We start from the raw sequence: 13,609 nt of genomic DNA, 5'->3' as shown, positions 1-13,609 counted from the left end.
TGACCTAGAAACTACTATGCAAAGCCTAAGCAAAAGTGAATGTTATGTGATGAATGCCCATCTGCAATGATAAGGAGGAGGCAGTCAAAGGGGGCTTGAAAACAAAAGCAGAATCAGAGTACTAGGCCAAAGAGCTCATTAAAATACTAAAAATCACACCCCTAGGTGGGCAAAAGATATGCTAATGAAACATGCATGTATGTTAATGAGATACATAGCTAAAACACAGGTATAGAGACATGCTCAGTAAAGAACTCCTTGCGTCACTCCTTTATAGCCAATTAGCAAACAAGGATGCTTATGAAGGTTTAAAAACTCCTGTATAAAAGGGGCTTAGAATTTGAAATCTAGCGTGCTTGTTCTGTGAAATTATTCCGCTTGCACCTTTTATTGCTAGCAATAAATCTTCTTTATACTTTCACCCCTGGTATCTTTATTGGCCTTTGCATACCGGGCACGAACCCAGACTTGAGCTGGGGCCTAACAATATGGCTGAGGGCAAGTGAAACTTGGGGACATCTGAACCCCAAGCCTCCAGGTTTGGACCTGGACATAGGATGCCTGCCAAAGGATTTGGAAGCATCTGAAGCCCCAGGTGGGGGTGGAGGATGTTTGACGGTAGTAGGGCCCGTCTGGTTCTTGAATGACTCACCGATTTGGAATTGATTTGACTGATTTGGCATAGAATACAAAAAAAATTCTTAAAAAAAAAAGTCTGCTTTCAGGACTCCTGTATCTCCTGGGTGGGAGCTGGCATGAGGGCACTGGAGCGCAGCCCTGCCTCTGATCCCTACATCAGGTCTGTATTAAGTATCATGCAACTAAGCAACAAGTGGGAGAGGAGAGATGGAGCCCTGGGTCCCCTGGCCTCTGCCTTGCCCCATGCCTGGTGCTAGTTAGGAGTGGATCCTGCTCTGGGGACCGGAGGCACGGAGGTCATTAGGAATAGGTGAATGGGGTTAACTTGCTAACCCTCAGCCCAACCCTAAGCACAGATCCTCTCCGCTCTCTGCAGGATCACAGGATCTGTAGAGGTCCTTATCCAGCTGCCCACCCAAGAGCTTCACACCATGCAAGTGCTCTTATGTTAAGTGGCCCCTCACCAGAGCAGCTCTGCCATTGGCATGTCACCAGCCTGGCCTGACTCCCTTTGCTCCCATTGATAAACAAAAGTGTCTAAAAAACAAGAAAAAAAAAAAAGAAGAGTTTGGGGAGGACTTAGAAATCCTTGTAAGGGAGTTTTATTGCTGCCTTCAGCAGATCTAGAAGTCTGTTTGGGGTACGAGGAATTTTGCAAGTCCACGCCCAACCCTATTCACCCACATCTAAGCCCATAAGGGTGCCTTGAAAGTTAATTCATTGCCATATCATATAGCACCTCAGGAGCCACAGGAGCTGTCCTCTGGCATGAATTTTGGAGAGTGCACTGCCAAGGGAAGAGCCCAGCATGGACTGTCTCCCCAACGCTCCAGTTTCTCATGCAGCCAAGACAGCTCTGCTGAGCAACAGGAGGTCAGAGTAAACCTGTACAGTGAGCAGGGAAGACAACTCTGCCTCGGGAATTCACCGAACTACTCTAACTCCAGCACTGAAAACATCTACGAATCAAACACAGATGGAAGGGGATACACTGGACACCTCTCTGTTGCTTGCAGGCACAAGCCCAGCCACCCTTTTCCCCATTGGGATAGAAGGAGCTCAGTTGCCCTCCAGGTTTCTTGGAGCTTGCAGTTGGGTCTTTGCTGTCTGGAGCACCAAGCTGGCAGGCAAAGCAGCTACTGGACAATGCAGGGAGAACCCTCTGGAAGCTGTGGTTCTGGGTGTTTATAGGATGGCATCACAGCAGGGGTCAAGACACTGCGGGGAAACAAGAGCTGGCTTTTTCTTTAGCTTTGGTGATGACCTGTGATGGGCTTTGCATGTTGCCCAGAGCTCCAAGTGTAACCCCATCAGTGGGGGTGCCAGAAGGGAAAGGAGTTGAGTGTCTCCCACCCTGCAAAGGGTCTGGCTCTGCCAGCTGGGTGTATTCAAGGCAGCCAAATTGGGGTTTCACTGTTGCCATTGATTTAGGGAGGGCAGCAAAAAGGTTTTGGGCACCTGTTCATCCCATTGGGGAGAGTTCTGCTCAGGACAGACAAATACATGTCATTAAGGGCTAGCATCCTCCATGAGGTTCAGGCTCTGGGCTACCCAGGGAACAGTGCTTGCTGTTGGATTTTATAAACAGCGCCGGGAGGGGATGTCCCAAGAATGGCCTGTCTTGGAGTATTTGAGCCAGCAATTAGCTCAGCTGAAGTTCAGATTTAGTAGCAAAGGCAAGTCCCTGCTGTTTCCAACCTGGCTTGGCCACTTCTGCTAGCCCCACTTGAGTCCAGATCTCCAGCCAGCACATGCTGAGCTGCCTTTCCCAAAAGGACCCAGGCCTGTCTATCTGGGAGAGGAAGCCTGTGCACTGAGCAGGCTTGCTCCGTCTTAGAAGGGTCATTTGTAGCATATTTGTTTCAGTAAATATTTACTGCAATTCCATGGAGCTACTGGCTGAGCTGAGTTCCCTGACACCCCTGCCCTCTGCTGCATTTCTGTATGGCCCTGTTTGTTTCCCAGGCATCCCAGCCGTGGAAACCCCGCCATGAATGCTTTGCATTCCCGTGGATGTGACTGCTGCCCAGCCTCGGTGCAGGAGGTGTGCAGTGATTTCCCAGTGCTGGAGTGTCATGGAGTGTCTCCTGTTGCAGGGAGCGCAGGGTTTACCCCTCTTACCCCTGCTGAGACACTTTCTCACCCCATGCCACTTGACAAGCTAATGAAAGGGAAGTGTGTTCCTTAGAAAGGAGCAAACCCCAGAACCAGTTGCTGCCCCATGCTGCCTGGAAAGGGCAGGTCTGCACTCTCAGAAGATGGGCAGAGAAAAGAAACCTCTGGATGACATGCAGGTGTGTCAGGGGCTGCTCACCACTGCCCCAGGTTCTGGGCCCACAGCTGCTGATGCATAGGTGGGTATGCCAGACACTCACGGTAGCAATGCAGACCTTGTCTTCCTCTTTCCAGGACATAAAGTGCATTGGGAAGTTCTCAAGTCAATGGCAAAGCTTGGTAGTTTGTTCACTAATCCAGGCTTCAGCTTCTGCATGTGGGAGATCCCCAGATGCCACAGTTCTTGCTATACACAGCACTTAGTGCATAGCCTAGGCATGCCATTTTCACACCTTCTGTTCCACAGAGGAGAGACAGCTCCAGTGCCCCTGGCTGGGAAAGAAGCTGCCTTTCTAAGGGAGGCACTGGGAATGCAAACTATATACCTAGCAAGTGACCGTGCAGGAGAGCTGCTCAGCAGTGAGGAGCTGGTTTGGCACTGGCAAGGGTGAGAGCTGCATTTGTGAACCTGGGATGGCATTTCTGTGACAAGGACAATTTGCTTCCCAGCTGCAGTGCTCAGAAGTTCCCCTCATCCCTTCTTGAGTCTCCACTTGCTGGACTGGGGCTGGTGTGTCTGTGCAAGGCAGATGGTTACTTGGGGTGCAGAGTATCAGCATCCCCTGAGTGAGCACACTGAAGCAGGCTTGCTCACAGCAGAGATGTGGTCATTCCCAGCTTTGTCTCAGCCAAGGATCTCCATGGATCTCATGGCTGGCCCAGAAAGAGAGCCAGGGGCACATCCATCATTGACACTGCTTCCTCCATTGACAGGAGACTCCAGCACCTTCCAACCAGGACCTCTTTGGAAAGTGGAGGAAAGGGGTCAAAGGTGCTGGGCCTGGAGCACAGGTGTGAGTGGCGAGGAATGTGGGTCTATTCCTGCCTCTGTTGCAGTGTTCCTTTGAGTTGTGGGCCAAGTCACTTCCCTCCTCTGCATGTGACACTATCCACATCACTACACCAAGGGCATGTGCTGCCCAGAGAGGCGCCACACATGGGGCAGACTGCTGTGAACCTGGCATGGGGAAGGCAAGGAAGGAGCATTTGAAGTTCTGCTACATCTGCCCTTCCAAAAGCAATGCTGGATGAGAACTCCAGCCTGGTCACTTCTAATGTGAGGGCTCTGGATCCCCAGCAGGCCCTCACAAAACCACTGTGTCCTTGAGGCTTCATTCTCTTCAATCAGATACCTGGGCCAGACTTCCTGCTGGCATCAATTGGGGCAGCTCCCCTATGCCAGGTTGCAGGCACAGAGGGTTGCAGACTCCTCCGAGGGCAAGTCCTTTAGGATCCAATAGACAGAGGTCCTGTGCATTGGAGTGGTACATTCATTGAGCAGGAGTCATACAATGGAACGGAGCCTAGCATGTGGCCTGTCCCAGACAGAAGAGAAAAGGTTGTTTTAATTGACTCCCTGCGCCCTGTCCTTTCTGTCCTCTGTAGAGTAACAAGGATAGATCTTGGTTTGCAGCCCAAGTGAGATAATCGCCTGCAGAAGGGGCCATTGTTTCACTTCAGCTGAACCAGCCAGATCCTGGGACATGCACAAACACAAAGCAAGTCCACCCGTCATTTGGGAAAGAAAAAGGAGTTAATCTTGTTGCCTCAACTTTGCTCTCACCAGGCCAGGTTTCCAGAGGCAGCCTCCACCACTGAGAGTTTTTGCAGGTGTCAGTTTTTCACACCCTGGGTTCGGCAAACAAAATCTGTCCCTAATACTTATTATTTGGATCAATGGAAAGGCTGCCCAATCTCTACCCCAGGGAACCTACCCTCTAATTAAACAGATGCTGAAGTTGATTGATGAACTAGCTGATTAGGAACGATGGGCATGGGGGGATTAAAGTTGAGGAAGGTGATTTGCTTCTCTCTTACCCTGGTGTTTATTTGCACATGTCAATCAGGCAGTTGCAACCAGACACGTTACATGCACCAGTTTGAGTACTTGCACACGTGAAAATTTGCACCTACACTTTTAAAGGCCAAACTGAGGTCTGCTTATGTGTTCTCGCTCCCCTTCTGATGTAGTATCCTTCTGATCAATAAATAAACTATCTGGCAAGGCCCCAGCAATGTAGAAGCATCTTGGCTGCTTTCCAAGGAGAGGGGAAAATAGCATCCACCAGGGAGGTCACTTCCTCTCTTGCAGCATCTCCCAGTGTTCCCAGCTGGGTTTCACTCTTGTTGGTCTGGGTCTGGTACAGGAGGCTGCACCTGGGCTGCTGCTCAGCCCCCCACATGCCTATATGGCCTGTTTGAGGTGACACCACACAGCAGTACCTCCATGGCCCTGAGTGACCTGCTCAGGCCAGCTCTGGCGAGGAACCCCCTTGAGAACAAACTCCCCAGCCCTGAGCGCTTTGCAGCAGTTCTGAGTGCGGGGGATGCTTCTGCCTTACCTAGAGCTGGGGTCAGCCTGGAGCCGGACATGCCTGACTTGGGTATTTGAAGACTATAGTAGCATCCAGAGGTCCTAGCCAGGGCTGTGGCTCTTTTACATTGGTGCTGTGCAGGGAGCAAGAGGTAAACTTGGAGCAGGAAAAAACAGACCCATTTTACAGACACAGGGGCAGAAGCCCAGCCAGATGAAGTGACTCTGCCAAGGTCATGCAGGGACCCTGAGGCAGAGCCAGGAATTCCCCCCGCTTGGTCCCTTGGGTCCCAACCAAGTTCCTGTGCTACATCTTCATCCTTCCTCTTACTTCTTTGTGATGAGCAGGGGGCATTGAGTCACACTGAGGTCCTGTTTTTAATGAGGTTTCTGGAGTGGAGGTCACTCTTCAGTCCAGGCACAGCGGCCGACAGGAGCCTGAAGTGGCAGTGCAGGGAGGCAGCCAGCTCCTTGGACCGCAGCGAGCTTGGCTGGGGTCCACCCGTCCTCCCTGTGGCTGGGAGCATTCTGCAAACGCACGAGCCAGCACCACGGGGGCCAGCTCTTCCCATAAACAAAGAACATTTCTTAATGAGCCCTGCAGCGCAGCGAGCTTGTAACTGAGCCTGTAACCACATAGCAGAGCACTGAAGCAGCATGGTGCCATACCCAGGAGCTCCTGGCCACCCAGGCTCAGCCCCAGGGGCTCCAGGTACCTGTTCCCCAGGCCTTTCAGAAGGCCTGCAGACCTTCCCTCACCATTGCCAAGACTTGCCCTTCTTCGTCATTCATCACCCAGCAGCCAGGCAGAAAGCTGGGCTCCCTTCTGCCCTTGAGCTGTCGTTTTCTACAGGCATGGTCCAGACCCCGCTGGGAAACTTTCCCATAGACTCCAGTTAGCTCTGGGTCTGGCTCGTTGCACTCAGGGAAGCGTGGGGCAGATGTCAATGCTCCAGGCTCTGTGTGGAGGTGCTGGCGGCACTTCCCTTCTGAGCTGCGTGTCAGTCGGCCCTGACTTGGAGGCTCCATTGCCAGTCCAGGCCTGGGGCTCTGGCAGCAAACCATAACCCTGACCCATGACACTGTCTGTCCTGCAGTCTGGGCTGCCACCCAGCTCTGCTGCTCTGCCCCTGTCTCATACAGCCTCACCCCAGCTGTTCCTATGCTAGATCCCCTCCTTTCCAGCCCCCGTGCCTTTCCCTCCAGCCCCCCCATGCGATTCCCATCCTGGGCTGCTTCTGAGCAGGGATTCCACCATCCATTTTCAGATCTGGGGTGGACAGGACAATAGTCCTCTGGCAGAGGAGACAGGAGAGGCTGCCAGCTCCCATTTCATGAATTCCAAATGGGTAACAGGGCTCAGACTGGGACGTCCCCAGGGACAACTTGAAAGGAGAGGGCTGCACAACACGTCTGGAGCCCAGCTTCCCAGCGTTTCTGTGCCTGGCTCACATGCTCCTGGACCCAGACAGACAAGGGCGGCATGACTTTGCCAAAGAGCCACCTTATAAGGTCCCCCGGAGATGTGGGGGCACCGAGATGAGAATTCCCAAGGCTGGACAAGCAGGGATGCCAGACAAGGCTAGACATTTTCTGGGCAGGTTTTAGCTTGGTCTTTATAAGGCAATGCCTTTGCTCCAAGTCGCGTTTGGAGAACTGCAAGGCTTGATTCACAGGAGATGGGTGGGGAGCCTAGCCTGAGGATTTATGGGAAGGGAGACAGGACTCCTTGGTTCTGCTCCCGAGCTGTCCCCAGGTCACTCAAGCAGCTCCCCCACTTCTCTGGGTTTCAGTTTACCCATTGGTAGAGCATAGATATAAACACTGAGCTTCTGGGGATGCTGTGAGATCCCAGTGAAAGCAATGAAATACTCAGAGATCCTTGGATGAAAGGAGGCCCAGGCCAGGCAGTGGGCTCTTGCGTGTCCAGCTCTGGATGTCCAGCAGGGAGTGGTGGGTGCCCAGGAACAGGCTCAGGCCTTCCCCTCCCTCGAGTTCTCAGGACAGGGCCTGAGAGATGGGGAAAGGGGTGGTCTGCAACACCTTATGGGCCTGTGAACAGCTACTTGCTCCAGGGACTTTCTGATGAGCAAAAGGTTTCCACTAGAACAAATCTTGCTCAGCCAGCAAGAAAAGTGCTAACAGATGGTGTCAAAGTCCTTAGAAAGGCAGGAGCCTTGGGTGTGCAATGGCTGTCACCAAATTCTTTCATCTTTCTCTGGTTGATCCAAGCCAACCATGAGCCATGGGCTCAAGGCTGGTGCTAGCCCTGTTCACTGGTGGCTGCATCCCCATTGGTAAAGTTTTCCCTCAGCAGGTGCTGAAACAAGGCAACAAGTGGAGCTTCATCCAGACCTGTGTGCCCACAGCACAGCCTGGCTCAGGCACGGCTTCCAGTGCTGGTCCCAAGACTGCTGTCATTGCTGGCTTGGACCCAGCAGAGGAAGCTGGAAGAATCTGGTGACAGGGACAATTCATGCCTGAGGCTTCTGCCTTTCCAAGGACCCTGACACCATCTGTTAGCACTTTCCCTGCTGGTTGAGCAGGACTGTACTTATGGCCCTCGGTGCTCAGCCCTGCGGGGCTGTTAATGAAGGGGGAAGAAATGACTGTTGCAAAACACGGCACCCCTCCATCATCAGGACCCCTGGCAGAGCTTGGCTGGACAGAGGGCTGGGGGAGATGGGGAGGTAGTGGTGGCCATCTGCTCAGTGATGCTCAGCTCTGGTTACAGCCCTTGGCCACATGGCAGTAGTCCTGGGATATAAAGCCAATGGAGTGACACAGAAGTTGTGGATGCAACATTAACACCGCTCCCCTCCCCCCTGCCCCAGTTACAGGCTAGAAGGGATGCCATTGGGAGATAGAGCTGCTAAAATGTAAGAGGATTGGCCTTGAATGTCACCAGCTCTTCCTGGCACCACCAGTGTTAAACCATTTTATTTCCAAACTTTAAGAACCAAACTACTAGCCCTGGATGCACTGTAAGCCTGTCCTTCTACAGGCCAAGCAGGCAGCTTCTTGCCTGCCCGTTCATCTGCATGTCCTGATCATGACACACTAGAGCAAGAGAAGACTCCCTGTTGCTTGTTTGCAGTACAGGGTCCATGACAGCTCAGCAGGTCCAAGTCCATCCAGCAGGACCCATGCACACCTGTCAGCTTGTTCCAGCACCTCTTTGAGAAGCTCAGCCTCAATCCTGCCTTTCTGAGGGACTTCTGCTTCCCTGCAAGACTCTAGAGATACCTCTGAAGCTCTGCTGGCTACAACATCAGGAGAGAAGCATAGTGTAGACAGGCCTCCACTGCTCTAACCAGCAGCCCTCTAACACTGTCCAGGACTGGGGGTGGAGGGTGTACCGCAGTGCCTATTGGTGAGACTTACCACATGGGAGCTCTGTTCAGTCTAAATCCAATGACCACAGCAGCCGGTGGTAGTCATTGCTGAGTTCAGTGCATTTGGGATTGGGTCCTAGGAGCCATTTTACAAGTCAGGAGATGCGTCAGGAAAGTGCCTGGGTTGAAAAATTAAACCCAGATCATGGAAGCCAGCCCCCACTGTCAAAGTTAACTACCCTGCTTGCAGCAAGCAACAGCCACCTCCTGCAGGAAGAGGGAAAACTCCCTTGGAGATGATTTCTCCCCAGACAATCTGCAACTGTTTAAGATGCTCCAGTGCTGGAAACAGATCACACACGGCGTTAGCCAAACCTGGGCTGGGGGAACAACCTTGCCATATTTGGAGCCAACTGAGCAGTGTTTGTATCCACTGGAGAGATGGCAGGATTCCTCACCTTGTGCATCCCAGCACCCAGCCTGACCCCAGGGACCTACACAGACCCCTGCAGGGCTGCCTCTGTGGGAGTCACTGGAGCCAGGGTATGGCAGTGTGCAGCACTCATTGGACTGGATGGGGTCCCATTGAGTCCAGAACCCTGTCCCAGAGGGAGGGTGCCTGCAGCTACAGGCAGAGCAAGAGCATTGGCTCCTGGGATGTTTCTTTCTACAAGGTGCTGGTCACTGGGAGCAAAGAGCAGACTCTGCCCCATGAAGAGCAGATTATTTCCAAGACCATGGGATGGCTTCCCTCAGGCATGGTTCCCCCCACCAGAGAGATGGCAGTGGCCTGGGCAATGCCCGTGGAAGGCCAGGCACTGGCTCTACACATGGGATGAATCTGGCCAGGTAGAAACCTTCCCACAGAGTGCTGTTCTCTCCAGGATTCAGGGCAGCTTTGCTTTTCAGGACTTTTTCTTTTCCTGCAAAGGAAACCCTGGTCCCCAACAGACACCTGACTACAAATGCAGGGGTGCCAGCAGGGGGATGGGCACCGCTGCCACCAGCCTGCTCTCAGCTGCTTCTTGCTCTGCATTTCCGCAGTTCAACATGAGGCAGCCTCCCCCTATCACCTCCTCCCCCAAAGTCAAGGGGTTAATCTGCATTTAAACTATTTTGGATCTGGAGAGAAATATTTGATTCAAGTGCCCTGTAAATCAGCCCAGCCGGCTGCTCTTCAGGGCTGGGTTATTAATGAACATGCCCTGGGTGTCAGGCAAAATCTCAAATATGTGTGGGTTGGCAAGGGGAGAGGGTCCAGGCAGGAAGGGCTGGCTGGGACTTGGCACAGGCAGTCGTTGGAAGCTAATGCTGCCAAGCTGCACAGTGTCATTGGCACCGTGGGAGGATGTGGCACCCAGACACTTGGGGGTGTTTGTCCTTTCTGCCTGCAAGAGCAGGGGATGGGCCTCGAAAGGAGCATGAGGGAGAGGCAACGCTTCGTGGTTCTGCACTGGGGTCTCAGCACAAGGGCCTGGCTCCTGAAACATCCTATCCTCCTGCCTTCTGCTGGGCTACAGATCCCGTCCACCAGCTTCTTTCATGGTATTTTGGCCCTTCTATGTTTACATGGGGGCACAAATCTTTCCTGGGTAGGAAACGAGGGAGGGAGGCTTGGAAGTGGGTGCTATTTTACCCAAATCAGCTCATTGCCCCAAGCAAGACTCAGAGATGTGCTCAGTCCAGCTCTGCTCTCAGGTCTGCCTGGGAGCAGTGTGAGTGTGGTGGATGTGTGGGTGAAGACTGGCTCAGCCCTTCTGAAGACATGTATGAGCAGGAAAATACAGCATTGGGCCTGTGATAGCGAGGAGTTGCAACCTCACTCAGAAGACCCCTTCCCATCCTGTGCCCAGACTCCTGACTCCTCAGCCTTAAACTTCAAGGATGAACTCCTGAAAGGACTTGGCAAACTACCCACCCCTCGGCTGCACAACATTAGGGATGCGCGAAGCTTCAGGTGCTGATTCGATTCAGAGGAGATTCAGTTCGATTTGGTGGTCGAATCTTCGAATCCGAATTGAATCAGGGGACCAATGAAAAGGTCCGAATAGATTTGAAGCTCTCCGAATCAATTCGGAAAAGATTCGGAGAGCTTTGATGATTCGGGCAGTCCCTGGTGGCTGCAGCAGGGAGCTACAGGCGACTCCAAACTGGTAAGTACTAGGGGTGGCGGGGGGGAGGGCTGGGGGAAGGGACCATGAGGGGGACCCCTGCCAGGCCCCATCGCCCCATCCCACCCCCATGGCTGCCCTCTCCACCCCAGATGCTGGTGCTTTAAAAAAAAAAGCCCTGACTCACTGGGTGCTGCCAGGAGGGGGCAATCCCCGCTGTCTACCATTGCCCCACACAGCATGGGGGGGGCCCTGCCATGAGCCCCCCGACCCCCACCCACTCTCCCAGCCCCCCATGGCTGCCCTGCCTGTCCCAGCTCCGGCCCTTTAAGAACCGCCCCCCTCCCTTAGCTCTTGCAGAGACCTTCAGGGGGCTTGTGCAGAGCCCCCCATGCAGTGCGGGGCAGTAGGGGGCAGTGGGGATTGCCCCCGCCTGGCAAGCACCAGTGAGCCCAGGGGTTTTGGGGGGTTTTTTTTCTTACAGGTCCAGAGCTGCGGCAGGCGGGGCAGCCATGGGGTGGGCTGGGGGAGCAGGTGGGATTCAGGGGGGTTGTGGCAGAGCCCCCCATGCAGCAGTGGGGGGCAATGGGGACTGCCCCCCACCCGGCAGCACCCACTGAGTCGGGGGGGGTTTTCCCCAAGTGCAGTGGGGCGGGCAGGCAGCCATTGCCGGGCTGGGGGAACAGGTCTGGCCTGGCTGATTCGGAGATTCAGCAGCAGTTGAATTTCTGACTCAGATTTGGCCGAATCGATTTGGGATAGTGATGCGAATCACCGAATCGAATCGCTGTCCCCCAAATCGGCTGAATCCGAATCCAAAGTGAATACTAGCTGCTTCGCACAGGCCTACACAGCATGCCTTTCACTCGGCGGCCTGGTCTAAGTCCCCTCCAGAGAGACTCCACTTCATGCACGCGAGCGGTCCCTCTGGTTTTAAAGGGGCACAACTCCATGTCCCCACCCAACCCCTCCAGGGGGCTGCTCGGGCGCCGAAAGCAGAGCAGTGCTTAGTTCATGGCGTCCAGGCACCCCTGGCCAGCTCTGTTGCTGGCAGCTCTCTCCTTTTGCGCCCACTTTGCTGAACAGGGCTTCCTGCACGTGTGACGTGGAACTGGGAATTCTCTCTCCCTAATTAGACGTTGCCTCGTGTCCTATTAGAAACATTAGGCATAATAAATTGCTGCAAACTGTGGAAACCAGTGCCATCGCTCTGAGCTGAATGTTTCCTGCTACCTCCGGATAAAATACTAGCCCTCAGCCTGGAGAGAGAAGCCGGGAATGTCTGTTTTGGGAATTATGTCATGGGTATTAACTGGATATTTTATTCATTTTGGCTCCCACTCAGGCAAAGTGAGCTCTTGGAAAGCTCCCACAATTATGATTAATTGATTCTCGATTAAAGACACAATATATTATTTCCTAGAGGTTCTGTACATCTTTGGAGCAAGCTTCTCATGTTCCACCCGGCGTCGGGAAAAATAATATCACAATCACCGCAGCACTCCCCCTTGCTAAACGCTGCATGCGTGGCTGGGAAGGGGAAGTGGGGTGGGTGTGGGGAATGGGTCGTGACACCTCGTGAAGCCCTGTGCACCCCCTGGGAAGTGGATGTTAATTCTGGTTTATAGGGCAAGGATCCTTGCAGGACAACATGGCAGCTGGCTTGCAAGCCAGCTTCCTTCCATAGGCATTAGTGCTTTCTCATTCACTGCTTCCTCTGCCAACATGCCCCCTCACTCAGCCCCATGCCTCTGGGATGTGTCCGTGCAGCTTGCCTTAGGACAGGAGTCTCAAACTTGACCAGCCTTATGGGCTGTATCCAGACCTGGTGGTGGCAGGTGCACTAGTGGCAGCTGGGCAAGCAGCGGTGCAGGGCTTAATGCCTCCACTGCTTGCCCCATCCCTGCCTCTGATGTCCTCAATGAGGCTCTGCACCTGGGAAGTTGATGGGCCCCACCTCCACCCCCTTCCAAATTTCCAGCCCCTCCACAAGCCCTATGACAGAGTAAAATGGCTCTGCAGGCTGGATCCACCCTGTGGGCAATATCTTTGAGCTTTACACAGTTTGGGCCCAACTCCTTTGAGCTTGAGGGGTCAGCTACTCTCCAAGAGCCCCAGTCCAGCAAAGCAGTTCAGCCCATGCTCGAATCCATCCTTGCTGAGAACAGCACACAACGCCCCGGGTCCCGGCAGCACTTTGCTCTGTGTCGAACACGGGGCACAGGCATAAAAGCTGCTAGGGAAGGAAGGCGGAAATGCCCGAGGCTGCCCTTAGGGCTGTGTTTATGGGATGAGGTGAGAAATGAGACCTGTGAACATGGGCCTGTCTCCATTACCGGTCTTTGGAGGTGTTATCACCTCAGTATCTAGGGAAATGGAATGGGGTCTGGAAACCGTTTTCTCTGCGGTTTTACCAGGTGCTAAAATAAAGCTGGCATGCCCCGCAGGAGCCGGGGGAGGAGGGTGGGGTTCGGTGCTGAACGGCAGGGTGGGTGAGAGCCTGGGTTTTGGGCACCTGGGAGCGGGTGTCTCAGCTCGTGCTCACTAATCCCCTGGGCTCCATCCTGCCCATTCACCTCCTGACAAGCTTGCACAAGGAAGAGGAGCCCTTGGCAAGGGCTGGGGGCTGCTCCGAGGCCTGTCCTTCAGAAGCACTCACCTGGAAAAGCCTGCACAGCACAGATAACGTCCCAGGACTCTGACAGCAGCCTGTCAGCAACCACCCTGCCAAGCTCCAGGCCCCAGCTTTCAGCACAGGATTGGGTTGCTGGAGCCTGTCTAGGGCTGACAGGAAATACCCCTTCAGGAGCCCAGAAGCTCTCTGCTAATCCTCTTAGCATTAACCTCTCCTTAATACACCTGGCTGGGATAGAGGC

The sequence above is a fragment of the Alligator mississippiensis genome, chromosome 6 (assembly GCF_030867095.1).
Source record: "Alligator mississippiensis isolate rAllMis1 chromosome 6, rAllMis1, whole genome shotgun sequence".
NCBI classification, from domain to species: Eukaryota; Metazoa; Chordata; order Crocodylia; family Alligatoridae; genus Alligator; species Alligator mississippiensis.
The sequence above is the reverse complement of the archived record's forward strand: the minus strand, read 5'-3'. Positions refer to the sequence as shown.